Source organism: Haemaphysalis longicornis, unplaced genomic scaffold (genome assembly GCF_048455015.1).
Source record: "Haemaphysalis longicornis isolate Haplotype H1 unplaced genomic scaffold, Haemaphysalis longicornis Haplotype H1 scaffold_5, whole genome shotgun sequence".
NCBI classification, from domain to species: Eukaryota; Metazoa; Arthropoda; class Arachnida; order Ixodida; family Ixodidae; genus Haemaphysalis; species Haemaphysalis longicornis.
The window spans coordinates 26,525,354-26,542,277 of NW_027526385.1; the positions used below are offsets into that span (position 1 = coordinate 26,525,354).

Here is a 16,924-nt window from a genome sequence, read left to right on the forward strand (position 1 = left end):
TCATTTTCATTGATCCTGCGAACGCCAAGAGTACGCCAAGAACTACAACACTACTCTCCTATACAGACAATACAGCTTCACTATGGAAACGTGTAACTTTGGGTTCTCTGCTTTGACCTTGATGATGAAGACTACGACGACGACGACGACGATGATGACGATGATGATGACGATGATGATGACGATGATAATGACGATGACGATGAGAAGATCAGAGCATCTCTTCCACATTTTTTGTTGGATACAAATCTCTAACCCGCACGCAACTGCGCATTCTTTTACGCGTACACTTAAAGGGACACTAAATGCTGAATTTGAATTTCTTTTAACTGAAAGATCTTACGTTTCATAATTCTCTCGGCGTTTTTTCGGCGAGCGACGATGGCTTATTAGGTTCAGAACACTTTGGGGGCCCGCTTTGTCGCAGCTCGTTCCCTGTCACAATGTATAGCCACTGCCGGAATCAGGCGTCACAGCGACATAACGGGACAAAGTAGAGCCCCACGGCTTTACGTCGTAATAGACCCAAAACGATGCTTTGAAAAAGAAGCGGTTTATATTGTCATAACTAAGAGAAATGTCTGATCCGCTGGCGCTTGTCATACATTTCCCTGTTTACCAAAAGAAAAGTGCAGGTACATTCGAGGCAAAATCTCTGTATATAACTGGTAGCTCCCGCGTCGATTTAGTTAGGAACGCCCGTTGGGTTGGTTTTAAAGGTAATAAGCGCAACAAGTGGTTGCCAAAAACGATGTGTTCGAAACTGCGCTTAAAGGGGGCGGCACGTGCGGCTCGCGCTGTTCCAGCAGGGGGCGCGTGGGCACTGCGAAAAACGGGAAATTTGAATTTCATTGGACAAACCCCCGCTCAATTTATCGAGAGCGGAGTGAGACCGGGATGCGAAAAGTGTTGTTGGTGGTAGCAGCAGGCGGACAAAAAAAGCGGCACAGCTCATTAAGGCGAATCACTGCTCTGCACTTGCAATAGCTTTCACGTTGAGTGGAACGGCTTTAATTTTTTGTTGAGAAATAAGTAAATAAAGCTGATATTCTTCTCTTCCGCTTTCCTTTCATCTTTTAGTGACAGTCCCTGTGTCAGAAAATGGGAGCGAGGCACAAGTGTGTTCTAGAGCGTAAACGGTTCACCCTAGGCACTCTTGCGCTGGCGACCGTAGCTTTGACTTCGGTACGCCATGACCGGCTCCCTAGAACGTTTCTCTGGCAGATAAAGCTGGCTTGGGCTTTTATTGTTTGTCACCGACGGAACGAGAACTGCTTTTAAATGCTTGAGCGGCCGGTCTGCTCACCGAACCCGGACACCCAGATCCCATTAAGCCGGTTGCGAGCGACGCCTCTTCTGAAGCGAGAAGCGCCCTTTCGGATATCACGCAAGCACGGCTGCCGGGCCAGCGTTGCTCTGGCGGGCGCCTTCACCTCACCTGGTCAGGGGATCACAGCCATCTCATATTATTTAGAGCTGCACATCGTGTTGCGCCAGATTAGACCGTCTGATTTCCACATGACGCGGCTTCCACATAGCATCGAATAGGTCAATAGCATCGAATCTAGCATGTTTTTAAAGTGACATCGGCCCGCCAGTGCTCTCTCGCCAACAGGTAGATACAGTATAATTCGACTGTAGCAAGGCCTTCGCCACTGTTAACCATGCTTTTCTGTTTCGAAAATTGTCTGCACACGGCCTATCCAGTGAGTTATATCAGTGGGTGGGCAGTTATTTAAAAGCAGGTCTAATTGTGCTTCTTATAAAGGCATCACCTACCAGCCTTTCGCGCTAATATCAGGGGTACCTTAAGACTCAGCACCCTGCCCTCTTCTCTTTAACATTTTTGGTAATGACGTACACCCCGTTATTTGGCACTGTTCGCTCTCAGTATGCGGATGATATGAAGCTCTATCGCGCAGTTTCTGCACCGGATGATCGCGTCCTGCTCCGAAATGACATCAACGCAGTTTCGCCATGGTGCGGCAGCAACTATTTAAAGCTTAATCTCTCCAAAACTATCGTGATATCAAATACTCGTAAGAATGCATCGCTCATTTTTCCATACTCGCTGCTTGGTGAACCTGCAAAACGCGCTACTGTAGCGGGTGATTTGGGTGTAATGATGGCTGTAAAACTACTATTCCACTCACATGTGAACTACCTGACCAACTCCTGTCTCCGAACGCTTGGCGTGATTTTCCCGGCCACCAGTGAATTCACCACCGATCATGCTTTGTTTCACTTTACCACGCCGTAATTATACCAAAACTCAAAAATGCCAGTGCAACTTTAAATGGCATAACACCTTCGTCGTTCCTTCGACTAGAAAAGATTCAGAAGCGCTTTACTAGAACCGTATTTTATCGCAACTTAACAGCGAGCGGTGAGCCTTTAGGTGCATGGTCGGCTTCTCACGCTTCCCAATATTGATGAGCTATTTAATGGGCGCTCTAGGCGTGACCGGGTTTTTTTTAACTGTATATATCCCAAGTTTGTCTGCCCTTGCCTTGAAAGCTCTGTTCACCTGCGAGTGCAAAGCAGACCACTGCGGCTCCATGGCTGCTTCCATGTTGACTGAACACTGAGTCTGGTACCACCCAGCTGATGCCAAAAGAGTGTTTTTTACCTTCTGTTTTTTTGCAATGACATGGTCCCTTTTAAACGCGCCTTGAAAAATCTGACATTATGAATGTACATGGGGTGGAGAGGACGCGCCTGCACTTATCCCTCTGTTATCGTGTTTCTGCGCCAAAAGCACCACCTTGCTTATACTTGTATACGTTCATTGAGCATACTGTAAAGACGACTTTCGAGCTTTTGTTATTCAGGAAATGTTCTGCCGTCTTTCATCATTCTCCTCTATTGTACATACCGTCGCTTTTATCGTTGCCCATTTTTTATTTATTTCCCTTCCTATATGTTGTCTTTGTATGCCTAATATTCATGTATCCAGTGCAACACCCGACAAGGCCCTGCGCTGTTGGTGAGCACATTAATTAATTAATTAGTTATCTAAACCATTAATTAATATTCAAGTGCACCAGCCGACAAGGCCCTGCGCTGTCGGTGATCACTCCAATAATAATTACCTTTTTAATTGATTAAATTATTAAAATAGAAATAATTACTAAACACATTTTAACAATCCATATTAATTTATTATATTGATTCATTCAATGAAAAGCGTAGAGCGAGTCATGCTTTCCAGCGGCTTACCGCGAACGGGAGAGCACAAGGCCTGATTCGTCAGCTAACCACCTGTAGTAAGCACCCTTCAATGGCTATAAAGTTCGAACCTCGCTTGGGCACGCTTTCCCGATAGCAACATCCGCGTGCGGAAAACGGGAGACTGGGAGGAGACAGGCGGAAAACCACCTGCAGCCCATGTGGTTCCTTTTGCCGCTTCCTTCCGGAAATATTGCTCCCAGAAGCTCGGGAGTTCACCGTCGGTTATTGACTTCACTAATTTCACAACACCGCTTTTCCAAAACGAAACTAAAAAGCGTGGTGCCTGGCTACATAATCAGTAAAGCAGCCTGCCTAGAATTTACCAAAGCTGTTGGTTTCCTGTGCTTTTTAAAAAAGATGAGCTCAGGAAAATTGTAGTTTACATTTCTTTCACGTGTCCAAAAACTTGGGAGCTGTTTCCTTAAGGAAAACATGTGTTGATGCTTCCCCAATGAGCTCTCGCCATTCACAACATTTGTGACGTCACAAACCGTAGCACCCAAAAGCGTACGGGGTGTCGACCCCTACTTTCCTGTTTCTGGTGTATTCCGCCTTGTTAAAGAAGTTAAAGTTGCGAGAACGGTCTATTGAGATTATCGATTGATTTGATTGATTGATTGATTGATTGATTGATTGATTGATTGATTGATTGATTGATTGATTGATTGATTGATTGATTGATTGATTGATTGATTGTAGGGTTTAACGCGCCGACGCAACGCAGGCGATCAGGCGCGCCGTAGTGGAGGGCTCCGGATTAATTTTGACCCCCTGGGGATCTTTAACGTGCGCCGAAATCTCGTACACACAGGCGTTTTTGCTTTTCGCCGCCATCAGAAAAGCGGCCGCCGCGGCCGGGAATCGAACCCGCGACCTCGTGCTCAGCAGCGCAACGCCTTAGCCACTGAGCCACCGCGGCGGGTCTATTGAGATTATCGGCAACGTAATCCATCGATACAGGCCCGCTTGTTTCAACCCTGTAGCGCTCCTTTATGTACACTACTTACCCCTTCCCGTCCCCTTTCTCTACCGCATACGACACTCCTCATATGCCCGGACTGTCCCGAACCATACGCTAATTTAGGGCAAGAGTTTTTTGCAACCCCATTCCAATTCAGCATACACATTTTCCACGTCCTCGTCTTTCAACATGGCGATCTTGGCTACCCTCGGACCAGCTGACGCGCCAGTTGGCATTGCCGAACTTGACCCGGGACATGATCAACGCTTAATGTTGCGCATCAATAATTTTTATCCTCCTCCACCTTACCTGCACCACCCAGACCGCCCACGGCAGCGCTGTTGCTTGTTCATAAAGCACTGACACACGGTCAGTATTTCGTGTTCAACGAGCAAACCTTCTTTGGACTCTGCTGCTCGCGCACGACTAACGCCAGGCGCACTTCAATGCGCCTGTTTGACCAATCCCGGTGGTCGTGCTACTCTGCCAACCCAACAGACGATGGCTGGCATTAAGCGCCCCCTGAAACAAATACAATGCTCCGAAATTGCCTATTGCTCCCCTTCCACCTCGCACCATGGAGACAGGCGTGTACGTGCGCAAGACGTCAGAGAACTCTCAAGATGAGCTGGTTTGTGCGGCTCTCACACGCGCTCTTGTGATTGCTGCAGAAAGGAGCAAACGAGGCAGCATTCTTGATCACCACGGGGAAGAACGCCAAGATGCCAAGCAGCGCACCGCAGCGACGGAGGGAAACCAAAAACACCGATTCATCTTTCGATTCTTGATGGCCGCGTCACTGAATGAAGCTTAATGAACCACAGTGGGTGTGAGGCCTAGCATACCACGCCGAACGGTCGGATGATGGACGGTCTGTCCTGGGGACTATACGGGGCGCCTAGCGCCACCCAGGATTCGTGTAGAAGGCGAAGCCTGCAGCGAAGTCTGAATAATTTTTTTGAAAACTTTGCAGGTGTACCTGACAACACTTCAAGCAATGGCGCGTGTTTCGAAGGCAAGTCTGACAACGGCTGCTTTTTACGAAGCGATCGCAGCTGACCAGCCGCCACCGCTTGAATATCTGGCAGCCATTCGCACAAACACAGTACCAATCCAGAATTCCGACACCCAGCATGTTCAAGGCATCTTGCAGTTCACGTATACTAAACTACTGCATCACCAAACTATTCAAGGCTGATTCAAGGCTCACGAAATGACTGAAAAGAGAATACGTATTTCTGTTACCCACTAAGAAAACACGTTCAGATGGCGGGGTCACCGCGAAGGGACGTTTTGCCCCAAAATTTCCGCATCCCACTGCATCAGCTAGGGCCTGACCAAAAATTCGTTACGTTATGGCAGCGCCGGTTGCAAATTCCGGGCCGGTACAAAAAGTCTGGTCATGCACCCTATATCAAGTAACGTCTGCTCAGGGTTCAGATGGAAATGGAGCGTCACACTAACACGCTACTCATCAAGCGTTGGGTGGATATGCGCCAGACCATCAGGGCATACGCACACGTCGAAGGTCTGGGCTATTATCGGATCCCTTCCAGAACATCGCAAAACCGCAACTGACGTGGTACATAGTTACCTGTACATGCTCGGCTATTCCGCGCCTAATTTGTTATCGCTTTCTTTCAATGTAAAACCTTTATTGAACATAAAAGTGGGGGGCTTTCTTAGTCCATATAGCCGCGAGCCAGCACAGCTGCTTGGGCACGAGCGATGACGCGCTCTTGGACCTCGCACCGTGAGCTGGCGAGCTCGCGCTCCCACTGCTGAGGTGATGGGGAAAGGAGAGGGTTTGGCGCGTGTGACTTTTTTAACCTATTTCTGACGCCACTGCACCAGGTGGCGTTGCATTTTATCCCAGGTTTTGAACTTCACACTGGATTGCTCAGCCTTCCATCGTTGTTAATGCATCTTTTTCTCTCTTCCTCGTGCTCAGGTGTTAGTCAAATCACCCTGGGAGAAGTGCGCACCGAGTAGCATTCACCCAACGCGATCTCACCCGGATGTCGAAAGCGAAACCCATCTAGAGCAGCTAACCCTTTAAGACGTTCCATAGCGTTCCACGCGTGTCATAGCGCACGTCCATCGAAAGAATATAAAATAAAGCACCAAAGAATGTTCAGCTCGTTTCGTTTCAGAGCACGAACCAGAAAAAAATAAACAGGGAGAACACGACGCTTTTTAGGGAAGAAGCGTGAAAACAGAAAAACATTGGCCGCTCGGTCAATTCCCATTTGCTTACGACGCCTTTCATAGCACGAGTATAACATATCACACCAAAAAACAAGCCGGCATTCTTGGTTGGGCTTCAGTTTCGATATCGGCAGTGCAGCAGCAGCATGAATCGTTATTCTGCTACAAGTAGCTGCATCGAGTCTGAGGTCGAGGTTTTCGATAACTCTACGTCGGCGGAAGGCTCGGTACCTAACCCAAAGAAATGCTGGAGGACCGTGTGGGATATTAAGTGCGATGCACTTTATAAGCGACCCTGAATCCGCCGTCCGCATTGCTCCTCCTCCTCTCCCCTAGCAACGGCGCGAGGAGCGGAGAGGAGCGTCTGTAGCAACGGCGCAGCGACGTCACACCCCACGTGACCCGCGCGCGCTCCGCCTCCCGCGCCGTGGCTGCGCGCGCCCGCGCCGGCTCCCGCACCGCTCCTCGCGCCGTGACGTCACACTCCCACGTGACCGCGCGCTGGCGCCTTTGCGTCTGCTCCCCCTCTCCTCGCGCCGTGACGTCACATGCTCTGCAGCTGGCGCGCCTCTCCCCCCGTTAGGTTTGCACTCACCCTCGGCGCGCGCCTCTCCCCTCGCCTGACAGCTCCCCCTCGCCGGTACTGCGCCTCTCAAGACGATGGCAGAATTACTACGCCGTGTACTCTCGGCGCAAGAAATGCATTCGCACTTCCTCACGATTCCCTTCGGGGAGGTGGGGGCAATTTTTTTTCCATCGTACTTGCAGTCAACATATCGTACACGATGCTGTTTGTTGCGCACAAATGAACACGACCGGCAGCCGCACGGTAAAGGCAATTTTTTTTTCACTCTGTTCCCATCGATTCGCAGCCGGGGGCACTGGCTCAATGATATCCAGAAGAAAACTGCGGTTTTTATCAAAGGCGTTGACCGAAGATGACTTTCACGCCAACTTGCCATTTTTTGAGCTTGTGAGCCACCCCTATAGATCTCGTACAAGCGCAGCTCCAGTTAGTGCAAAAGCCCCAGGCGTTGAAAAAGTATTCGTTGGTTAGTACCCGCCGCGGTGGCCCTGTGGCTAGGGCGTTCAGCTGCTGAGCACGAGGGCGCGGGATCGGTTCCCTGCCGCTTTTCTCATGGATGCAAAAAGCAAAAACACCCGTGTGCACGAAATTTCGGCGCACGTTAAAGATGCCCAGAGGGTCAAAATTAATCCCGAGCCCTATACTACGGTGCGCCTCATCGCCTGCGGTGCATCGGCGCGTTAAACTCTACAAGCAACCAAACATTCAATCAATCAATCAATCATTCAATCAATTAATCAATCAATCATTCAATCAACGCTTTTATTAGTGCCCCCTTGGCTACAAAAACATTATTTTCGCGCAAAAATGGCGGTGCTGTTGGAGCTGATTTACACAATTTCAGCCCTTCCTGTGGACTTTTCCACGTGCACAAATGAGATTAAAAAGAACAGCGAAGCATCTCGACATCGATGTAAATTTCCGCGTGTTGTAATGAATGAACATTCTCGAAAATAGAGGAGGTAGTTCTGCATACAGATCTAGCAATGTGGTTTACTTGTGTACACCCGCCCAATTTTTTACTAATATCTCGGGAGCGTCGACCGTTCGGTCGATCAGCGCCGTATGGTGGACTGATATGGCAAACTCGGCGAGAGTAGCCGCATGCGCACTAAGGAAAGGCCGCTGGTGCTGTCGTCTGCTAGGCTGTTCCGAGAGCAGACGGCCACCCCCGATTTTTGTTATATGCTTATCACACCGCCTGCTATACTAGAACTTTTTCTTCAATACCAGGAACGTGGCTCCAATTGAAAACAGAGTAGTCAGCATTGACGAGCGCAAGGTTCATTCACCGCAAGCTTCGTTCGGAAACGCTGATTACTCTGTTTTCAGTTGGCGCCTCGTGGCTGGTCTTGAAGAAACATTTCGAGTATAGCAGGCGGTGTGATAAGCAAATAAACTCGGGGGTGGCCGTCTGCTCTCGGAACAGCCTAGCAGACGACAGAACCAGCGGCCTTTCCTTAGTGCGCATGCGGCTACTCTCGCCGAGTTTGCCATATCAGTCCACCATACGGCGCTGATCGACCGAACGGTCGATGCTCCCGTGATATTGGTAAAAAATTGGCCGCGTGTACGTTAATGTTTGCACAACAAAGAAGAGGGTGTTGGCTGAAACTTCTATTCTCGGAGCCGGACGGTATTAAAGGTACTGATCGGTACAATCACTATGCATTCTCACGACAGCTATGAATTTTATGCGAGCACTCGCACATCGCACTGTGAGTGAAGCGATGCTGACGAAGTTGGAAATAAACTTTGCGCCACCTGACAAACCGCACCGTCACTAAAGAGTTTTTTCTTTACGCTGGCTCCGCTTTTGCCAGCTGCTATGGGCAGGTTCCTATTCATTAAGCCAGTCGTGCACAAAACACACATAGGTGCCGCGCATGTCACACTTCCCGAAGTTGTGAGTGTAAACAAGGTCTCCTCAAAAACTTCTACATTTAAACCTGGATATAACGAAGCTTAGAAAAATTTGCATTTTTTTCTACATCCAGGTTTTCGTTACACGCAGGTTACGAGTTAAGGCTCGTGTGAATGATGTACAAACGTAACCAAGCTGCTCGACATCAGGGCCGGTGAACTCGCCCTTCAAGGGTTTATTTCACTGTGGAAAACTGAATTTCTCCTGCTGCTCTCACGAATTTAGTCACTACACAGCACCCCAAAGAAACAAGGTCATTTACCCCATGACTTAAGCACTCTTGCTTTAGGCACTGTTCGGTGCGTTAACGCATTTCAGGGACAAAAATTACGCTTAAAGAACGCCTTCCTGCGAGCTTGATGCTCTTTTCCGCACTCGATATTCGTGAAGGGGGGCTAGCTGGGATACGGTACCGGGCAGCAACGTTCATTTTACTCGCCGGAGAAGACGGCCTTTAAAAGGGCGAGCTTGCCTTTGAAAGACGAACTTTTCGGTTTCTGAGAGCAGACATATTCACCGACGAACCGACACCACAGATAGAGGATCGTGACGCGTGACTTTACGCCCATGGGCAAGCCTAGCACCTAACCGACACCGCGCTCACACGTGGAAACGCACGGTAGTTGGCGGGGTGTGCAAAAATTCGCTAAATTAGTACACTTCACAGTCAAATTTTCAGAAAAGGGGCAAAAAACAATAGCTGTTCAGCGTAGCAACATCATAACATCAAGGTTACCTGTCGCAACGTCTTCGTTACATACAGGTAGCGAAAATATGGGTTTCAATGGAGCTTGATATGGGCAATAGAAGATCTTCGTTAAATCCAGGTTTAACTGCACAGCTTTTCCCCCCATAAGCCTCCCCTTTCTGCAACCAGAAACCACAATCGGAACGATGCGTCGACCGATGAGGAGGCTTACGAAGTCCTCGCGATAACGTCTGAGTTGCTGCGTGCACTAGTACAACCTATCACTCGCAGAAGGACAAGTGCTGCCGAGCTATGTGGTTTCAATATGTGAAACCTCCAGAATAACCAGGACCAAGCAGTTTGTGATGAAACCGAACCCATCTGCCACAGTGGCGAGCTACCCGCAATCTGAAAGTTCTCGATCGTTAAACCACGGCTGAACCCCGGCAAGTGACCTCACCTTCTGTTTGATTGAGTGATTGTAGGGTTTAAAGCGCCGACGCAACACACGTGATGAGGCGCGCCGTAGTGGAGGGCTCCGGATAAATTTTGTCCACCTGGGGATTTTTAACTTGCACCGAAGTCTCGTACACACCGGCGTTTGTGCTTTTCACCTCCATAAGAAAAGCGGCCGCCGCGGCCCGTAATCGAACCCGCGTCCGTTCTTTTCCTCTGCGCAACGTCGTCCAATCGCGTTGGGATCGTGCTTGACTAAAATTATCGAGTGCATGGCAAACTTGGTGTCTGGAGGAACGCCGGCTGCTCGCACCGACACAGTTCTTACAATCTAGACTGTGTACGCAAGACGTTCTTGACGAACATTCTAACTAGCCTTGTGCCGTGGTTGGTTTTGAGAAACAAAATTCGTTAAACTTGGTTCCGCCCATTACTGTTCTAACCAAGACCCGAGAGCTCCACATATGCGGGATGCTTTATAGCATTTTAGCAGCGGTCTTGCAATGCCGCACCTATCAAACCGTTTATTCCTGTCGACCAGCACTCTACACAAAACATCATAGTGACTTGATCAAGGCTCACTTTTTGCGCCAACCTCTTCAACATTTTTATGCACCGTATTCATTGAAACTTGTAACAGAAGCTTGGCTTAACTATCCCATTTCTGCCGACCACATCACTGTGCAGACAAAAGCTACACGTGGGTCTTAGCCGCGCCGAAGTGAAGGGCGCCGAATTCCATTCGGCAACCTTGGGGCCTTTATCAGGCGCCAAATCGCGGCTTACAAACGTTTCCGATTTGCGCCGAACTCTGGAAAGCAGCAGCGGTGGCCGGGAACGAACCGGCGTCCTTGAGCTCAGCAGCCCAACGCGTCACATACACCACCACCGCGGCGGGTTCAACGCTTATTACTGGCGATTTCTCTGCTTCATGTCCCGATCATAGATGAGCGCACCGCACATACGATAATGATTGTTACTGAATAACAAGACGCCTCTACGCACGAATTCGCTTCCCGCATCGAATTCGCTTGCCGTCCTGAAGTACAGTTCAAGCAGCTGGTATGGCGCCATGAAGTCAAGGTTAGGTTCTCAGCGAATTAGTATAATTGACGGAAGACGGAAGGCAAGTTTCTATTAGGTTATAAAAAGCGCGAAGTTGGTGTGAGGCGTGTAATTAGGCATTATTTACCCCAGTAATAAGAAGAGTGAGGAAAATAATCAATGGCCATCTGTGAACGCCTTATGCTTTACACAATTTCTTCAAATACTCTCAAATACGCACCAGATGCTTTACGTTAGCACGTTTGAAGACTATATCGATTCAGTGAGGAAAAACAGCGAGAAATACTTAATTACAGCCATTGTATACCAATAATTTCGCTTTAGACGCCACAAAACAAACGCACAGATGCAACTAGAAAACTTGGCTCTGGTAAGTTAATAAGACACGCCTATCTCCGAACAATATGTCGCAGATCCGCCCCCCATGCCTCACCTTTCGTCGCAGCAGGTTCTCGGCTGGATACTTCCTACTGATGACGTCAGCTGGGCAGAAACCTCACCATCCAGTGGACAGGCACACTCAGAGGGGGTCGCGCAGCTCTCGTAGCACGTTTCACATAAGGTGTGTCCACACAGGAGGCAATACATCAATCTCGGAATGTTGCCACACGCACTGCAGATCCTGGATGGTGGGATGGGCTCCACGAACTTCAGGGGCCTCTTATCGAGGTCGTTCGAATATCCGACTAGCGCCAACTCTTGCCTGGCATGATCCATATTCAACGGCTTGTAGAGACGGAGAGCATGATCAGAAACACTGCTCGTAGCAAGCCTAGGAGAGTACGACGACGAACCGGTCTGTCGACGCCTACTGCCGACGTAGGTTGTTGCCGTTTTAAGATAAGCGACCCCACGTGTTCCGATGGCGGTACCGTGCGACGACAACGCTTGTTAGATAGGAGGCATTCGTCCGCAAAGTGTATGAACAATCATATGGCATGTGCATGACGGCACCTCCGCCCTTTCGGGTGCACTGCTCTCAGCGTTCTCAGCGCTGTTCGAGATAAGAGCGGCGGATAAGTTCACATACTTCCCGCGACGATCCACATCGCTCGCCGGTCTTGCTGTACAGACCGTCACGACAGCTTGCGTTCGCGCGCTTAATGGCGAGATGGCTGCCCCCCTTAAGGCGAGTACTAATGCGAAGGCCGTTTACTTTAGGGTGTCGAATAGGAACCGAACTGAACAAACCCAATCTTTCTAGAAGTGTTCTTTGTACTGCCATTGCTGGCATCAAATCGAAGATCAAGAGGGCCAAATTTTACTATTTCAAAAACGTCCTTTGGAGCTTTATTAAAGCTCGCCCAGTAAATTTTGGGACTACCTTAATCCTAAAAAACCTTGCTGCCAAACCATCCACAGGACCAAACCGCGTAACAGCTGAAACCTTGAATACATACTTTACATTTGTTTCCACTATCGCTGATGGCAAACCACCTCACGTTGAATCATCCGACGAAAACCAACTAGAACCAGTTACTGTAACTGAAGCAGTCGTACTGAACCTTTTGCTGAACCTTGATGAAAGAAAAAGCCCTGGTCCTGACAAGATACCAAACCAGTTTCTAAGAAGGTATGCTGAGTGGATAGCAAAGTATGTTTGCGTTATTTTCAGAAACTCTCTTCTAGCATGTGCTGTTCCAAGGGAATAGAAGGCAAAAAAAATCCCAATACCTAAATCTGAAAAAACAATGATGACCAAAACTTCAGTCCCATTTTTCTAACATGCACGGTATGCAATATTTTGGAACACATAATTCTTAAACATTTGACTACTTACCTTGAACGGAAACGCTTTATGTCGTCGTCCCAACAAGAATTTCGTAGATGGCTATCGACGGTAACTCAGCTTGCTGAACTTATCCTCTTGCATTTATAACCAAAACAGGTAGACCTCAATTTATTAGACTTCTCAAAAGATTTCGTTCGTTTCTCGCACAAACAATATTTATAAAATTACAATCAGCTATACGAAATTGCTGGGATATTGGCTGGATTAAAGGTTACCACTGAGATAAGACACAGTACGTGAAGATAAACAATGAAACGTCCTCAAGCGCAGCAGAAACTTCCGGAGTACTTCAAGGTAGCGTCGTAGCCCCTTTGCTGTTTCTTATATTTGTGAATAACTTGCCCCTAAGCATTCCCGTGAACGTAAAGCTTTTCGCAGATGATTGCATACTATATAATGAAATCAACTCCCACGACAATCGCATAGCGCTAAACAATTCCCTGGAAGCCGACTCAAACTGGTGCACTAATTGGCAAATGACAATTAAAGCTAAAAAATCCGCTTTGCTGACAAGAAACAGAAAAAACACAGGTCTGAATTTTCCTGCGCCATTAATAACATATACTTGACGCGAGTAGACGAACATAAATACCTCGGTCTTACAACAACTCAGAAACTTAGGTGGGAGTAACTCTCACAAATTAATAGTAACTTTGGCCGCGTTACGGCGATTGATGTTTCTTAGACGACGCCTTTGGTTAGCCCCTGCAGAAACAAAGCTAATTGCATACGGAAGTTTCATCACACCTGTGTTAGAGTACGCCAATATCGTTTGGTTTCCTTTTACTCTCACTCAAATTAAGAAGTCAGAAGGCATGCAGAGGAAAGCAATTAGGTTAGTTTACAATAAGTACCGGCTATCTGAGTCGCCCACTGAACTTATTAGAAAAGCTAGAATACTAACAGTTCAAAACACAACCAAACTTTCACGATTAAGATTCATGCATCAGTTGATTGATGGCGAGATAAGAATTAATAAATCCAAATACATTTCTGCGACACAAACACGAATGACTCAGCACACACATTCTTGATGCTTAACGATTGTTCCTTTCACTCACACTCGTTTAGATATTCATTCTTCCCATTAGCAACAAGAGAATGGAACAGGATAAGTCCTTTCATAACAAACTGCACTTCATTCGATAATTTTACCGCATTAGTAAGAGAGCACTTACAATACAACAATGTTTAACCGATTCTTATGCGAATTCCGTCACTTATTCATGTTCTGTGCGTCTTTTCATATTTGTGTAATATCAATGAAGGAATGTTGTTGTTATTGGCTTGTCACGGGCTGATGCTATCATTTTTATTTTCATCTACAAATTGTGGGATTTGTTTTTTTTTCACGCTACGTCGTAGTAACTGCGATACGAAATATGTTATTCTTGCACCTACTTATTTTTTCTTTCAATTTGGAAATTCTGCCCCAACAAACGATTGTGGGGGGGATTGGCACTCTAAATAAATAAATAAATTAATAAATTAATAAATAAACTGGAACCGAATGGCTGTTTGGGACGGAAGAGAACCCGTACTAAAACCGTTATTTTTTGAGGACGCTCAACCCGAATCGGAACTGAACCGAACACAGAAATAATGGCTACAGGTTCAGAACGAATCGTTTGGACCATCTGTTGTTGATACAGTCAAACCCGGCTATAACGAACCCGGATAGAGGGAATTTTGGTATATATCGAACAAAAATAATTCAGTTACGGAAATACATGGGAAACATTCCTTATAACGAAGTTCACATCCGATATATCGAACTCTGGGTGCCTAGAATGGCCGCCGAAATGTATGATCTCGGAGCGGCGATTGAGATGTGGTTTGGCCGCGACCACGAAGCAAGAGCCGCGGCTGAGACATTGCGCCTCGCAAGGAGCGACGTGAAGCTCAATACTTTCCGTAACTGTTTCCAACGCGCGGGGCTCGAGACGGAACCCGCCCTGTCAGCGAGTCCGGACCAAGACAGCAGCATTGGTGAACTGGGGGAAGAGCTCGCCAGCGTTCCCGATGATGTCACGCGTGAAATCCGTCCGACGCTTATAATGAAGCGCTTTCGGCAGTCGATGTTCTCCGCCAATGCTTCTTAGATTTTTGGGGACGCGGACTCGAACTGGTGCAAACAATGTTTCGTGTAGAGAATGCTATGCTAGTTGAAGCCACCAAAAAATTCCCCGCATTTCCCCGAGGGGAAGAATGTGAAAGTGCGAATGCACGAGTTGAATTTGCGCGGTTCGGTAATGTTCGCGAAAGAGAGATCACACACACACACACACAACTACAAAGAAAGAAAGATGCATTTATTCACAGACACCTATTTGTGTTGTCGTTGTACTTGATTGCTAGAGCGGATCTCAGCTTTGAAATTTCGTGTCAGTACTCCTTTAAGCGGGTGCATTAGCCCTTCTCACGCCCGATTCTTGGCCAATCCCCCGCGTGGGTATGTGCCATGTCAGCGGCCAGGCAGCGCGCGCCCATCTCCCCCCGTTGCCAAGGAAGACGAGGAGATTCCTGGCCAATCCCCCACGTGGGTATGTGCCATGTCAGCGGCCAGGCAGCGCGCGCCCATCTCCCCCAAGGAAGACGAGGAGCGCGCGCACCCGCAGCTGTTGCTATGCGGACGGCGGCGGACGCTTCAGGCCCGCTTAAGAAGTGCATTCGCACTTAAAACGAAAGTGAAAACAAAAATTGCTGCTTTTTTTTTTTTGCAACCTGGGCAGTTAAGGCGGAAAGTCGCTTTATTACCTGAAATAAATGGATTATTTTGGTATGGTAATGGCTACTGTACGGTGTTCGTTTTTGCATACGCGGAGGGCGGAGTTGGTGAGGGGGGGGGGGGGCAGGCGGGGCTTCCGCGGATTGCGATTTTGTAACAATAAGCTCGTTATAGGCGGGTTCGGCTATATCGAACTATTTGATATATCGAACTAGTCGTGGTGCATATTACAGTTCACTATAAACGGGTTTTACTGCATTGTGCAGTAAAAGCCATTCAGGTCTTTTGCTTTCACTTACAATCAACTTTGTAACCTCTCTCTCGCATTTTCCCCTCTTGGCCACTTGAACACTATCAACGCCACCTCTGTGGCAACAGGGGAAACGAATGCGTGCCAGTGCAGCAATGGTATGTTTCTGCTGTTAGCACGAGCAGAGCGCGAGGCTGACTAAATTAAATGTCATTCTAAGCAGCTTGCAAGTGATATGAAACGACTTAGCCCTTTCCTCGCTGGAGCAATCAGGCTGCAAAGTCTGCAAGAGTGCTCCACTGCGCAACGGTGAAGGCCCACAACCGATGAGTGCAAACTTCTCTCATTTGAAGTTTTTCAGAACGTCCCATATCTGCAAAGCAAAAATACTTGACAAGTGGGACCGCTGGAGTTCTCTGTGTCTGAGCCGTTTGCTCAGACACAGTATGGCACCGTCGGTATGGCACCGTTAGACGCATCAACATTAGACCATGGATTACACGCGCTGGAGCATTGCGTAAATCCGATTGAAAACCCAGGCGCTCCCGAACCGTGCAAACGAAACCGAACGGGTTGTCAGCGGATCCTTCGGTGAAGTCACGGTCCGCTACAGCGAAAGGCACGTGATTTGCGGGTCGGCAGCTGTCCTGTGGGTGTGCTTGGCGAGCGACGTCCTCCTGGCGGGTCGCTTAGGCAAAGGTGCGACCACATTGGTTCTGCTCTGTGGCCTGTACGCCAGACGCTCGCGTTGCGACGAGCTCAACTTTTGGAACGCGAGGGCGGCGTTCCACAAGATGAGCAGCGTTCCTCATAGGCGGCGGACGGATAAACACAGCAGCTTCCGCTGCGATACGCTGCCCTATCGAGGCGCCAACTCTCGGTGCTCATTAGCGTCAAAACGGACTACTTCGCGTCACCTCTCTTAGACGGCAGCACCATCCGAATGGAAAATTTAGAGGGAAGGACATAAGGCGCGTTCGTAGAGCTATCAGGGCATTACTTCATGGCTCAGTTGGCAGGACGTTTCGGACCTGC

General features: G+C 48.2%; 1 protein-coding gene across 6 annotated transcripts in view; it reads right to left on the minus strand.

The window, feature by feature from the left end:
• LOC144137975 (uncharacterized) overlaps positions 1-16,924 on the minus strand; it is a 118,580-nt gene that overhangs the window by 83,876 nt on the left and 17,780 nt on the right. For 4 of the 6 annotated variants that reach the window (XR_013315788.1, XR_013315787.1, XR_013315785.1 and 1 more), the window contains exon 1: positions 11,553-12,169. The exons of the other annotated variants lie outside the window; for them this stretch is intronic. The gene's annotated coding sequence lies outside the window, so the exon portion shown is untranslated. Of the gene's footprint in view, positions 1-11,552; positions 12,170-16,924 lie in introns of those variants that run through there. 6 annotated transcript variants of the gene reach the window in all.